At 44.8% G+C, this 15,281-nt stretch overlaps 1 long non-coding RNA gene across 2 annotated transcripts; it reads left to right on the forward strand.

The window, feature by feature from the left end:
- Window positions 1-7,835: 7,835 nt before the first annotated feature.
- Window positions 7,836-9,913, forward strand: LOC115533696 (uncharacterized). Of its 2 annotated transcripts, XR_003974230.1 has the most exons (4): window positions 7,903-7,919; window positions 8,122-8,271; window positions 9,290-9,439; window positions 9,673-9,913. It is a non-coding gene; the product is annotated as an uncharacterized LOC115533696 (long non-coding RNA). The 2 variants fall into 2 exon arrangements; XR_003974228.1 differs by having other exon boundaries at window positions 7,836-8,271; window positions 9,673-9,908.
- The last annotated feature ends 5,368 nt before the right edge of the window (window positions 9,914-15,281 follow it).

A 15,281-nucleotide genomic window follows, 5' to 3' on the forward strand; every position in this document is an offset into this window, starting at 1 on the left:
GTAATCCAAAACGTTTTCCAAAACGTAATCCAAAACGTTTTCCAAAAAGTCAATATGCAAAGTGGCAAACGTATCAGCCATCAGCGTCTGGGCGGGAACTACGTCACTTCCTATTGCCTCCAAGGGTATCTCCACGGGGCGTCTCCCGACCATAGAAATATTTAAGCAATAGATCACGCCAGGCTGTGGTATGTGCTCATTATACTACTGTTAAGGGGCGTTGTCCGGCCCCGACGCGCAGCGGAGGGCCGGCGACCCCCTTCACAGTGGTATAATGAGCACATGCCACTGACTGAAGTGAGTGATACTTTCACAAAATGATCGGGCGTCATCAGGGGTGGACTGGGACAAAAATTCAGCCCTGGCATTTTCTGTCCAGACCAGCCTACTACATTATCAGCACTAGAGGTGGGACGAGACGAACGGGAAGAACCCTGTATGTACTTGATTAAAACAATTTAATCAAGTACATACATCCGAATAATAGTACAGCACTGCAAATAGCAGTTGTTGCTTTTTTTTGTTTTTGTTTTTCAAGTTTGTGTCTCTTGTGCTGCTGACAAGAAAGTTATGAAACCTGAACAGGAAGTTAACAGACATCCTGTGGTCGCTGCATTTCAAACCCCCATATCTACATATCTACAAAATCCTTGATAAATATCACACTTGATCCAACGCTAAATTCTCTCTTGCAGTTTTTAGTCTGTGAATGTGAAAATCTTTTGGTGTAAGCCCAGCATTAGTTAAAACCAGACTCGGACAATAATAACAAAATATCCTGACAAATAATCTAAATAGAAACATATTACAGACAGTAGCAGCATTAGAGCTGAAACTCATTTGTTTCAACTGTGACTCAGTCATTGTGAAAACATAAATAGAGAATTGAATGTTTTTTATCTGTAGCTGCGAGAAAAAGTCTAAGACATGAATTACAGGTCTGAACAGATATGCATTCTCATATCAGACATTAGACTTTTTCACACAGCTATAGATAAAAACAAAAAATATCAATTCTCTATTTATGGTTATATTTATATATATTGCCCTACTTCCTCTTCCGCAGCCAGCCAGCTACACTCCTCACCAAATTCATGACCTGCAAGAAACAGCAAACAGAACTTGTACTCAGTATCTGTGTACTGAGTGACAAGTATATGTAGCCATGTAGACTTTTTGTGACGTAGTGACACTTAGTGAACAAATTTACCTGTCATGAAGGATGACTTAAGTCTCAAAAGAGCCCCAAGACCTACCTGCATAACTGTTCATTGAACTTAAAAGAAATGCAGATGTTTGAAATTAAAATCATCAATATGAAAATCTTCAACCAGGAAATAAACCTTTGTTTCAACCTGAGATGAAACATGTTGCATTGTAAACTCGCAAAGTCAAGACGAATCTCTCTCTCTCTCGAAGAAGAAGAAGTTCTATTAGGTCAGGAAAACCTGTTTGACAGGAGATGATGGTAGCAGAGAATATAAAGAGACATTTATGAATTACCAATTGTCACTTTATCACACATATAGTATGTTTCTTCACATAAACCTTTAAACATACATATTGCATTCCTCTCACCACATGTAATAGTCATTACCTCAGTAAACAATCAATTAATTGAAAGATTACAATAAATTCAATGGCAAATATTGCAAATTAAACAAATTATTTCCTATAGGTTTACTTGTATTTTGTGCTAAAATTCAAAGTATCTCATCTGTATTTACAATACAGCATGATTCTGCATCTCCATTTACAGCTCATTAGTCCATGTCAATGTTTACTGATGCTATGGCAATAAGAGACTGCTGACGTTAGAAGCTGTTAGCTACCTTAACTAAATCATCTGAACAATAATAACCCATAATATCACAATTCGGCATATTTAAACAAAATCAACCACAACTACCAACAGTCACGACTCACAGCCCTTCAACTCTGGGCTAATATGTTGTCACAAGTATGCAGTTAATTAGGTCACAACACATTCAATGTAAAAATGTCTCAAAATGTAGCCTAGCTAGCCCCAGGCTAACGTTACTTAATAATAATAATAATAATAAATGAAATTTATGTAGCGCTTAATATGGTACTCTAAGACGCTTTACATATTGGCCTATCAAAACTATATGCCTCCACTCGCTCGTCTCCCGGCCCGGCAGCACAAGCCGGGGTGTTGACCCCGGCACCAAATAGGTCTGTAAAATGTGAACATTTAGCAGCTTCCACCTCCAGAGAGTCGCAGTTTTTCAGTGCCACCCGGGCGTTTCTTACGCTTATCCATTTTCAGCTCCGTCCCGACTCCCACGACTCCGGCCCATGCCATGAGGTCCCGCCCACCCTGGTTTCTGTTGTGATTGACAGCACTGTCAGGGCTCTCTGAGCCAGTCAGCCAATGATTGATTGACAATGACAAACATAGACCAATAATATGTGTCGATGCTGGCCACACACTGCTAGCCCTCTGTTGCCCATTGGCTGGCCCAATTGGAGGGAATTTAGAGAGAGAGAAAAAAAAAAAACATAGCGGACCGGACCGGCCCACATTGGGTCAACGGCCCACCGGGACGATGCCCGGTATGCCAGATCATAGATATATATAGAACACTAGATACATATTACACATACATAGGTTCTATATATATCTATGTGCCAGATGGCCAGTCCACCCCTGGGCGTCATAGCAGTTATGTATAGCTCATTATACAACCAATCAGATCGCTGGATTTAGGCCCCCCGTTGTATACATTTTATTATACAACGGGGGACCTAAATCCAGCGATCTGATTGGTTCCCAACTGTTGTATAATGAGCATATACATAACTGCTATGACGCCCGATCATTTTGTGAAAGTTTGCATATCACTCCGCGCCTGGAAGTAGAAACAGTTACAAAGTAAAACATGTGTTGGATGATGGAGAGGGTGTAAATGTTGTTACTCCGGGAGTGAGCAAGGCGATGGAGAGACTAACGAAAGCTTAGGCACACGGCGAGTGAACTGCTCCATAGGATAAATTGCCGGCGAACCGCTCTATCGGAGCCTTCTCTCGGAGGGACGCTAAAGTGTGTTGCATAGCGACCGTCGATGCATAGCGGCAGCCAGGAGGGACTACTTTTTTGTATTCTTTAACAAAACGGCTACTTTGACTTTCTTTGTTTCTTTTTAAATGTAGTGTGTCTATGACTTTCGTTTCGCCATAACAGTAACCGTTGCATAAAAGCAATAGATCACTTCAGTCAGTGGCATGTGCTCATTATACCTTCAGTCAGTGGCATGTGCTCATTATACCTTCAGTCAGTGGCATGTGCTCATTATACCTTCAGTCAGTGGCATGTGCTCATTATACCTTCAGTCAGTGGCATGTGCTCATTATACCTTCAGTCAGTGGCATGTGCTCATTATACCTTCAGTCAGTGGCATGTGCTCATTATACCTTCAGTCAGTGGCATGTGCTCATTATACCTTCAGTCAGTGGCATGTGCTCATTATACCTTCAGTCAGTGGCATGTGCTCATTATACCTTCAGTCAGTGGCATGTGCTCATTATGTGCCAATGATTGATTGACAATGACAAACATAGACCAATAATATGTGTCGATGCTGGCCACACACTGCTAGCCCTCTGTTGCCCATTGGCTGGCCCAATTGGAGGGAATTTAGAGAGAGAGAAAAAAAAAAAACATAGCGGACCGTAGCGACTGACGATGGCAGACCAAAGTGGTCCACGGCGTACTGAAACTGCACCATTCAGTCTGATTAGGGGACTCATCTCGGACTCAGACTCACAGAGTTACCCTCCTCTGGAGCCTCAGGAAGACCTCCAGACTGTTGGCCACCAACTGCACCATTCAGTCCGACAAGGGGACCCGATTCGGCCTCAGAAGCCAAGTGGTCCCGCTCCCCTGGATGGTTCTCAGGACCTCCAGACCGTTGGCAACCAACCGCACCACTCAGTCCGATTAGGGGACCCGTTTCGGACTCAGACGCGACGTTGTCCCGCTACTCTGGAGCTCCAGGAAGACCTCCAGACCGTTGGCAACCAACCGCCACACTCAGTCCGATTACGGTACCCATTTCGGACTCAGACGCGACGTTGTCCCGCTATTCTGGAGCTCCAGGAAGACCTCCAGACCGTTGGCAACCAACCGCCACACTCAGTCCGATTACGGGACCCATTTCGGGCTCAGACGCGACGTTGTTGTTGTTGTTGTTGTTGTTGTTTAAATGTGGTTGATAGTGTTTAAATGTGGTCGATAGGGTTAACATGTTTAAATGTGGTCGATAGTGTTTAATTGTGGTCGATAGTGTTTAAATGTGGTCGATAGGGTTTAAATGTGGTCAATAGGGTTTACATGTTTAAATGTGGTCGATAGTGTTTATGGTCGATAGGGTTTACATGTGGTCGTTAGGGTTTAAATGTGGTCCATAGTCTTTAAATGTGGTCCATAGTGTTTAAATGTGGGCGATAGTGTTTAAATGTGGTCGATAGGGTTTACGTGTGGTCCATAGTGTTTAAATGTGGGTGATAGTGTTTAAATGTGGGCGATAGTGTTTACATGTGGTCGATAGGGTTTACATGTGGTCCATAGTGTTTAAATGTGGTCGATAGTGTTTACATGTGGTCGATATTGTTTAAATGTGATCGATAGTGTTAAATGTTCTTTTCCCTCACTCTCCACCTCATCCCTAACTCTCCACCTCAAGCTGGTGTGTAGTGAGCGTTCTGGCACCGATTGGCTGCCGTGCATCACCCAAGTGGGTGCTACATATTGGTGGTGGTTAGTGAGGTCCCCCCTTCACTTTAGGCATCTTTGAGTGTTATTAATTATTATTATTCTTCATGTTTAACCTCTGTTTTCCTTTTATTCCTAGTCTGTTTTACATAGTTTTGAATGATGACTATATGCTCTGTAAGGTGACCTTGGGTGTCTTGAAAGGCGCCTCTAAATTAAATGTATTATTATTATTATTATTATACCTTCAGTCAGTGGTATGTGCTCATTATACCTTCAGTCAGTGGCATGTGCTCATTATACCTTCAGTCAGTGGCATGTGCTCATTATACCACTGTGAAGGGGGTCGCAGTGGTAAAATGAGCACATACCACAGCCTGGCGTGATCTATTGCTTAAATATATATATCTATGCTCCCGACCCTATGTTTCGCACCCAGTGCCCGTAGCACTTGGGAAATCTTTGGGTTTACCACACTGGCCTCAGTCTAACCAGTGAGGATAAGTCGTCTATCCTTTCTCCCAGAACACGCACTCTATCGACTGCATCTGTGTCTTCAACACGATTGTTCTCCACATCATCGGCCAAACAAACTTCGGAGCGTATCAATAATCTCCTCCATTGGTGACCATGGACCTGACACATACAAACGTTATTTTTTTTATTTTTTTTTGGGAGAACCGTCGCGGACTACGCTATCGAGTTCCGCACAATCGCGGCTGATAGTAGCTGGAACGGCCCCTCCCTCATAGACGCTTTCTACCATGGGCTCTCCTGCCGCATCAAGGACGAGCTGGCAGCCCGGGACCTCCCTGCTGACCTGGACCACCTGGCAGCCCTCGCCGTTCGCATCAACAGACGTCTCAGTGAACGGTGGAGGGAGAGAGCCCAGGTTTCAGTCTCTCTGCCGACACACCTGGAGGCAGGCTCGTTCGGTTCTTCTCCGCACCTCCGACCGCTACCGACGGTCCGCCAACCGACGTCGCACTCCGGCCCCCCGTTATACCCCAGGACAACGTGTCTGGCTGTCCACTCGTGATCTCCCGCTCCGTGTGGAGTCCAGGAAGTTGGCGCCAAGGTTTGTGGGCCCGTTTCCCGTCTCCAGAATAATCAATCCTGTGGCTGTCCGTCTACGCCTACCACGATCCATGAAGATTCACCCCACATTTCATGTCTCCAAGCTGAAGCCTGTTTGTGAAAGCCCGCTTCAGCCCTCCTCCAGACCCCCTCCAGCCCCCCGGCTCATCGATGGGGCCCCAGCCTACACCGTCCGTAGACTCATCAGGTCCCGACGCCGTGGAAGAGGCTTTCAGTATCTTGTGGACTGGAAGGGCTATGGCATCGAGGAGCGCTCCCGGGTGGCCGCCCGCAACATCTTAGACCCGTCCCTTATCAGGGACTTCCACCGGGCCCATCCTGACCAACCTGGTGGGACGTCAGGAGCCGTCCCTTGAGGGGGGGGTCCTGTCACGGTCTGTCCGCCACGCCCCTTTCACCCTCGCAGCTGGGCTGCGTCAGGTGGTTAGTGGAGCCTTTAAGTTGGCTGAACACTGTTCACCTGTTGCCAGATTGTCTTCGCTGTTAGGTTCATGCAAGTCTCTCCAGCTATTCGCCTGTCTCCTGTCCCGGTTTCCCGACCCTGCCTGCCCCCGACTACTCTCCGCCCGTCCCCGTTGATTTGCTTGACGAAGTAAAGATCGGAATTTCATTGTGTTTGCTTGTCTCTGAGTCGTGCTTTTGGGTTCCAATCTGCCAGTCTCCTCAGTGGAGCGTGACACATTTCCTGGACTGTCTCTCTCAAACTAAGAACATAATGGCCCACATTAGGCTCAGACGCACGTGATACACCATTACCAATGTGTTATAATAAAACGCATCCAATACTAGGAATGTCCGCTGGTTACGCCACTGAGGCTATAGTAGGCTAACGAGGCTCTTAGCGTCCTACGAGTACCCTGGAGCACTCGTTAGCTACGAGCGTTTTCAAGACGTTCGTTACCAAAGATGCTTTCGGGAAACGGTGTGAAAACTGTACGATGCTCGTACGACCCACTCTGCGATCCACTTAGGCTAAAGATGCTTTCGGGAAACGGGGCTGACACATATCGTTAGTTATTTTTATTTTTTTAATAAATTGTATTGACAATTAGCAGCCAGGGGGTACAGAAATGGCAGACATAAAATACGGACACAAAAAATACAAAATGCAGCATTAAATAAAATAAAAATATTATAAAGAGCACACACACTAAGTGTTTTAATAGCTTTCCCATTTCTAGAACATAGAATATTCCCCATGTATTGCCTGGTTTCATTCTCAAACACAACAAAAGGGGTTTCTGATTCGAGTATTTACATTTATGAACATGCCATTTAGCTAATAAAATAATAAGGTTTATAATAAAATATTGGTTTGCTTGACTAGAGGTGTAATTGAAGAAACCAAACAATACATGTTCAATACAACAAACAATACATGTTCAATACAAAAACAATACATGTTCAATGCAAGACACATACGACGTGAACAAGGAAATTACGAGCAAGTGACGTAGTTCACGCCCAGACACTGATTGGCTGATACGTTTCCCACTTTGCAAATTGACTTTTTGTCAGAAATAGAATGACAAAATGTCATTCTATTTTTATTGTAATAACTTTTGCAAATTTAATTGAGGATTGTATTGTCCCTTTGCATATTAAAATACACTTTGAATAACGTATTTACAAATTACATTATAAAATTGCATAATGAATTGCCAATTGCATTGCCATTTGAATTTTGCTACATATATGCTTCCATAGTTGTCTTCTTTTAAGCAGTCAAGTGCACCACATCAGTTTGTTTATTTAAAAAAACATTTCTGACTGCAAACATGGAAGATAATGATTCAATAGCCAAACTCAGACATTTCTCAAAACTGGACTTTCAATCCAAAAAGGAGATAATAAATGATGGAAGACCAATGCCGGAGCTTAACGGGTTGCTTCAAACAACGGGACAGAAAGTAACGCGGTCTTTTCAAACAGAGTGGTACTGCCGAAACGACTGGCTGTGAGGCTGTGCTACGAGAAATCGCTTTTTCTACTACATAACAATTGGGTTCATATATTTGTAAATCTGACTCTGAAAAGGTCAGTGCCTCACCAGCCACGGGCCTCACTACACGTCTCTGATACCTATGTATGTTGTGTCTTTATATTCAATGAAAAATAATATTTTTTGTGTTTGCATGCGTCCGTGAGTCTGTGTGTCAACTGAAGACATCTGATAAGAGTGTCTTCACTCTGATAAGAGTTTCAACTGTCACTTCCTGACACTGATGATATCAGATTTGCAGGCTGACGACTGCTCAGAATTAAAACATGCAACGTGTTTTTTCCAGCTGATATATCAGAGCCGACTCCTGAGAGCAGACGTATCTGAAGCTGTCAGGGAGGAACCATGGCGACCATCTCTGAACCGGACCCTGGACTCTCTGAGGAACCTGGGGACACGTCTTTGGACCGGAGGGAGCGCAGGAAGAGAAGATTTGGTAGGTGCCCTTTAGAGAGGATTTAAAATAAATAATCCAGTAAAAAAAAAATATTTTCATCTGCATACGTTTAAAATGTACTTTTAGAAAAAGTTTTAAGTCAAATAGGCCGATCTGATGAACCAGTGACCATATAGACAGATTTATTCTCCTAAATAACGACATGTGTGTGTTTGAGACAAAAAGCTCGTATTTACCTTACTTGACGTGAGATTACGCCCATGAGTTACGGACTATTGATAGGCATCTCAAGTAGTTGTGTGTTTCCTGTTATATGTCCGTTATGTACGTGGAACAGAGTGGAGAGTGACTTTAGGGAGCAGAGCACAAGTTTAGTTTTTTCATGACTTTTTATTAATGGTAGTGCAGCGTGACATTAGATTGACAATGGTTTATTGAATCAACAATTTTGTGTTTTAATAATGGCTGCTCATTTAACTGAAGTTATATCAGGTGAACTTATGAATTTAACATAATTCTATAACGTTTGTCATTAATATGACCATATCTCAAATTATCCCACAATACATGTCCTCATATTTTCTGCGTGGGCCGATGTGAAAGACCCTGGTGACACGCAGGCCACATGTTGTCCCCCCCTCCATTACTGTGTGTGTACGTATGTGATTCTGTGTGTATTACTGTATACCTATGTGTGCGTATATGACAATAATGAGGGAATAATAACATGTATGCTAGAGACCAGTACTTGCTCTGCTTAAGTGTGCTCTAAACACGAGAGCCACAGTACCAGTCATCACTTACTGAGGTGTTCTCAGTAGAGGTCTTCAGGTGTTTCTTCAAGACGGGGAGGGATTCTGTAGACCGTAGGGAGTCTGGACTGTGAATGACAGCCACGCAATATGAATATATCAGCGTGAAAATTACTCTGTGTGCGTGTGCTTGAGTGCGTTCGTGAGTCTGTGTGCAGTAGAAGAAAAACATTTCCTTACACTGATGGTATCGGAGTGCACGCTGATAATTGGTCAGAATGAAATCAAGTGACGTTGTTTTTCAGCTGGTAGAGCAAAGAAGAAGGCTAAGTCCAGACGCCGTGGAAGCCGTCAGAGAGTAACAATGGTCACCATCTCTGAACCGAACCCTGGGCTCTCTGAGGACCCTGAGGACACGTCTTTGGACCGGGAGGAGACCAGGAAGAGAAGATTTGGTAGGTGCCCCTTTATACAGAATTTAAAAGAAAAAATCCAGTCCAAAACAATGATCCAAAAAAGTATGATTTCCTCCAAATACATTTAAGATTTATTTTTATAAAACTTTTTTAGCCGAAGTGACCGTATGTGTGTGTGTGTGTGTGTGTGTGTGTGTGTGTGTGTGTGTGTGTGTGTGTGTGTGTGTGTGTGTGTGTGTGTGTGTGTGTGTGTGTGTCCTACCCCTGAACAGCTCTATGGTTTCACATCACTGTCATTGTGAGCATCGGACTGCTGAGTATTCTCCTCATCTCCCTGCGCTTCAGTGAGTCTAAATCATATCCTCCTAAACAGAATAACAATACAGTATAATCATATCATTGATTGTATTAATAGCAATGATAATGTTAGATATTGTTTTTGTTAGATTTAGTGATAATAATAGGGTTAGCACACATACACCGCACGCACACACATAAACACAGCATACACACACACAAACAATCCACACGCACGTGCATGAACACACACGCACATGCACACACACTGCACACACGGGCGTGCTGATGCAGACGTTTCAAGACAAGGGCAGCGCAGGACACCGCATACACACACACCACACACACATGCACACACGCACGCGCACACATGCACGTGCATACACACACTGCACACACGCGGATGCAGATGTTTCAAGACAACGGCAAGATTGAGATAACAGCCCCGCCGTCGACACACTCTCCCACCTGAGCCTTATGTCCATCATAGACACTTTTTTGCAAAACGTTATTTTTCTTTAAACATTATCCACCACATTGAGCCTCCCGAAATGTCTTGTGATATTGAAATCCCCCCTGCCCCCTGCCGACTGTATCAGTTGTTTTATTTTTCTTATGTTTTATGTGTAGGCTATGTGTGACTGTAATAATAATAATACATTTAATTTAGAGGCGCCTTTCAAGACACCCAAGGTCACCTTACAGAGCATATAGTCATCATTCAAAACTATGTAAAACAGACTAGGAATAAAAGGAAAACAGAGGTTAAACATGAAGAATAATAATAATTAATAACACTCAAAGACGCCTAAAGTGAAGGGGGACCTCACTAACCACCACCAATATGTAGCACCCACTTGGGTGATGCACGGCAGCCAATCGGTGCCAGAACGCTCACTACACACCAGCTTGAGGTGGAGAGTTAGGGATGAGGTGGAGAGTGAGGGAAAAGAACATTTAACACTATCGATCACATTTAAACAATATCGACCACATGTAAACACTATCGACCACATTTAAACACTATGGACCACATGTAAACCCTATCGACCACATGTAAACACTATCGCCCACATTTAAACACTATCACCCACATTTAAACACTATGGACCACACGTAAACCCTATCGACCACATTTAAACACTATCGCCCACATTTAAACACTATGGACCACATTTAAACACTATGGACCACATTTAAACCCTATCGACCACATGTAAACCCTATCGACCATATATAAACACTATCGACCACATTTAAACATGTAAACCCTATCAACCACATTTAAACCCTATCTGTAGGCTACTGCTGCCTCTCTTGGCCAGATCACTTGAAGAGATGTTTAATCTCAATGACGCATTCTTCTGTTAACAACAAAAAAACATCTCTCACGTCAGGTAGCCAATGTACAATCTGTAATCTTGCCCCCACAATCTTGCCAATCAGTGTTCAAGAGCGTGGCCACTGAGGGACGTAACGTAACGTAACAGCCAATCGGCGTTCTTCAGCGTGGCCACTGAGGGACGTAACGTAACAGCTAATCAGCGTTCATCCGCGTGGCCACTGAGTGACGTAACAGCCAATCAGCGTTCAACCGGCCAACCGTTCCCCGCAGTGCCGTCCGGTGTGAACCGCAGCATGGAGGAGAAAGGGATTGTTGCCGTTTGCACTCCCGGAGCTCTATATCTAATAGTGTATAATATTATATAATTTAATGTGTTATATTGCGGCCAAAAGCTGTGTGAGCCTCCGGATGGCCGTTGCGCGTAGGGATTGGGCTTCGAGGGGTTTGTTTACTGGCGTTGCTATGGTTACCGGTCTTGCGCGTTCCAACGGTTTAGCGGTGGTATCTAATAAATCGCTGTCTGATCAATACTTCATTCACTGCCTCTTCCGTGGTCATTACGATATTATGGACCGACTGTGTCCTGTCCTCCGCCGTCCCTCGCTCTTCCACAACAGGTAGAGACATGCTACGGTGGTTATCTCGGCCATGGTTGAGAATGAATTGGCATGAAGCTCCGTTGGCGGGCAAAAGATGCTTGCTTCATAACGTGAAGAGAAATTTATTATGCTTGCTTCATTACGTTATAGCTGAACCTAATTGTTATACGTTGTAACATTATAGGCAAAAGTTATTGCTATTTTAATTAGTATTAATATTATGGACTTTGTGTTTGGTTGGCTGTGGGTCCTGTGATGTTCAGAGACGATGTCGTTCTGTTTTAGAGCTCATATCTTCTGTATTCCTCTGTCCTGTCCTAGACTCACCGTCACCCTGGATAGAGGGGAGAGAGAACTTACTGGATGAACTCGGTGAGGGTTTTATCAAAGTTATTAAATCTATCGCGTCATTAACATTCATTTAAAAAACACCCTCTGCTTCTGTGATTCATATTGTGGTCTACTAAGGTCAGGTTTCTATTGTCGTCTATTAAGGTCATGCTTCTATGTGGTCTGTTAAGGTCAGGTCTCAGGGTTGTGTGTCCGTAACGAAGACCGTAAGATAAGCAGTTCTCTGTTTGTTCAGGATGTTCTTTTACATTCAACAGATGAATTGACACTTCAGGGCTGGATGCTTCACGACAAGAATCTCTACCGTGTTTCTACTACTAAGAAGGGCTGGAGGGCCAGTAGAGAAGACTGTGAGAAGAGAAAGGCAGACCTGGTGGTCATCAACAGCAGAGAAGAACTGGTGTGTGTGTGTGTGTGTGTGTGTGTGTGTGTGTGTGTGTGTGTGTGTGTGTGTGTGTGTGTGTGTGTGTGTGTGTGTGTGTGTGTGTGTGTGTGTGTGTGTGTGTGTGTACTTTGTGGTCATGACAACAGATGCTATTACCTTTGGAAACAGGCGTTTGTCAGCAGATTGATGGGTTCTTCCTGGATTGGACTGAGTGATCGAGAGAAGGAGGGGACCCACAAGTGGGTGGATGGTACCCCCATGACCTCAAGGTAAGGCTGAAGACTCTGTTCAGCAGCATCTCTTCTCTGAGAGTGACAGACTGACCTCCACTGTCTCCTCCTCGTGGTTCTCAGTTGGAGACACGTTAAACCACGCGATGACGGCGGAGCAAGAGACTGTGTCGTAGCAGGGGAGGACGGCTGGTCTGAAGAGCCATGTAACAGACTGCACCACTGGATCTGTGAGAAGGTCCTAGACCTGGATCATCTGGAGGCTGAGCGGAACAAAGAGGGTCCGTAGACTTTGTTTGTGTTCATGAGTGGAGAACGGTTCCTCCTTTCTGTTCTCTGTGCCGTAGATACAGTAAATACACTCTTTAAGAGTTGAAAGGTTGTTGGATGTGCTTAGGTCTACTGAGGTCAGGTTTCTATTGTGGTCTACTGAGGTCAGGTTTCTATTGTGGTCTACTAAATTCAGGTTTCTATGGTGGTCTACTGAGGTCAGGTTTCTATTGTGGTCTACTGAGGTCAGGTCACAAGGGTCAACCCTTTCCGGGTTCACTTGCACTAGTTTCTATTGGAGCTGCTGAACGGTTTTGCGTTCTCCTCCACAAGCTCCGCCCCCGACTCGTTAATCTCTTCGTGGAGTGACTTCCCCTCCCTGGGTAATCTTTGTAGACATTGCTGTGATACTCAATCATGTATGAAAAGGCAGGCCAGAATACTGGGTGTGAATCCCCTGGTCGCCCTCTAGTGGACAGGTGTTAGGAGAGAGTGAAGGGAGTGTCTGACGCTGCATCTCTAGATCCGTGTTGTAGACGTTCACTCCTCTCCTCCTGGTTTCTTCAGGTTCAGTGATGCCCACGGAGGAGGAGGAGGAGGCCCCCAGCATCACAGAGTTCCACTCCTCTACCCACGTGTTGCCCGTGGGCCAAACGGCCCGCTACACCTGCCACGCCGGCGGCACGCCGGAGCCCACAGTAGAGTGGCTCCACAACGGCAGGCCCCTGGAGAGGGACGGCACAGACGACCAATCAGAGGCCTGGGTGGAGAGGGGCTTCCTCTTCGTCAGAGGTGGGAGGTACGGCGTGAACACGGTCTGCTGCGTGGCGAGCAACAGCGCTGGCACGGCCAATCACAGCGCTGAGCTGCTCGTCTTTGGTAAGTCCTGGATCCAAGGAGAGACGTTTGTTGATGTATTCATCCTATTTTTAATTGATCACTTATGTCCCTGCTTGTTTACATTGTGTTATATATCTATCACTGTTTGTTCATTGTTCATTGTTATTGTCTTAATGTATGCACCTTACTCACCATGCCAAATTCCTGGTTGGTGTAAAACCCTTCTTGGCAATTAAATCCTTTCTGATTCTGATTGTTTTCATAACATTGTTGTTGATGTATTCATAATATTGTTGTTGATGTATTCATAACGTTATTGTTGAGGTGTGTGTATCTATGAATGTGTACATAGTATATGTATGTATGTGTTCATATCTATGTATATGTACACAGAGTGCAGGAGAACAGTACTAGTGGTGATGATGATGATGATGAGGATGAAGAGCGGTTCAGCAGCTCATCATGTCTGGTTCTCCCTCAGATGCCTGTGACCTCACACTGGACCCCAACACGGCCTACAGAGACCTCTCTCTGTCTGAGGACAACAGGAAGGTGGTGCGGGTTGGATGGGACCAGTCGTATCCGGATCACCCAGACAGATTTGACTCCAGGCCCCAGGTGTTGGGTAGAGAGGCTCTGACTGGCCGCTGTTACTGGGAGGTAGAGAGGGGAGGATGGGTTAGTATAGGAGTGACATACAGAGGAATCACAAGGAGAGGATTGGGTGATGACAGCGGGCTTGGAGAGAACAACAAGTCCTGGGTTCTTTATTGTTCTCATGATGGTTACTATGCCGGGTACAACGGTATAAAGACAGACCTCCCTCCCCCCCCCGCCGGCTCCACCAGAGTAGGAGTGTATCTGGACCGGCCTGCTGGCTCTCTGTCCTTCTACAGAGTGTCCCCAGGTGGAGGAGGGTCCTCAGACACACTGACACACATCCACACCTTCTGGTCCTCCTTCACCCAGGAGGACCTCCTCCCGGGGGTGGTGCTAAAGTGCTGGGGGGACGTAGCCTATCTGTGTCGGGTGTAGAAAACAAAAGGACCTCCTCCGGGGCTCTGGGCTCATCAGCGGTATTTACGTGGCCCCTGCGTAAATACACACACACACACACACACACACACGAAGGGTGCTGAGGGGGGTCGGCGGGGCCTGCCTCTCTCTCTCTCTCTCTCTCTCTCTCTCTCTCTCTCTCTCTCTCTCTCTCTCTCTCTCTCTCTCTCTCTCTCTCTCTCTCTCTCTCTCTCTCTCTCTTCTGGTATAGCATGATAAACCATGAAAAGGCTTTTAAGATCTCCCATAGTTAGATAAGCACATTTATTATTTGAAATGTACATAAAATACCTATTGATGGTCAATCTTTATATATAACAATTTAAGTCTTAAGGGCTCTTATATCATCATTTTTGTCATAATCCTGATATGCGACCTGATTTAAAGCAGATGTTATATTTTATTCATAATAACCAAGATGTCTATGGGATAATGTTGCATGTTGTAAATGACCTTAAACTGAATCTTGATTTTTTGTGTTCTGTTGGGAACCAAGCGGCCACAGAAC

Source organism: Gadus morhua, chromosome 2 (genome assembly GCF_902167405.1).
Source record: "Gadus morhua chromosome 2, gadMor3.0, whole genome shotgun sequence".
NCBI classification, from domain to species: domain Eukaryota; kingdom Metazoa; phylum Chordata; class Actinopteri; order Gadiformes; family Gadidae; genus Gadus; species Gadus morhua.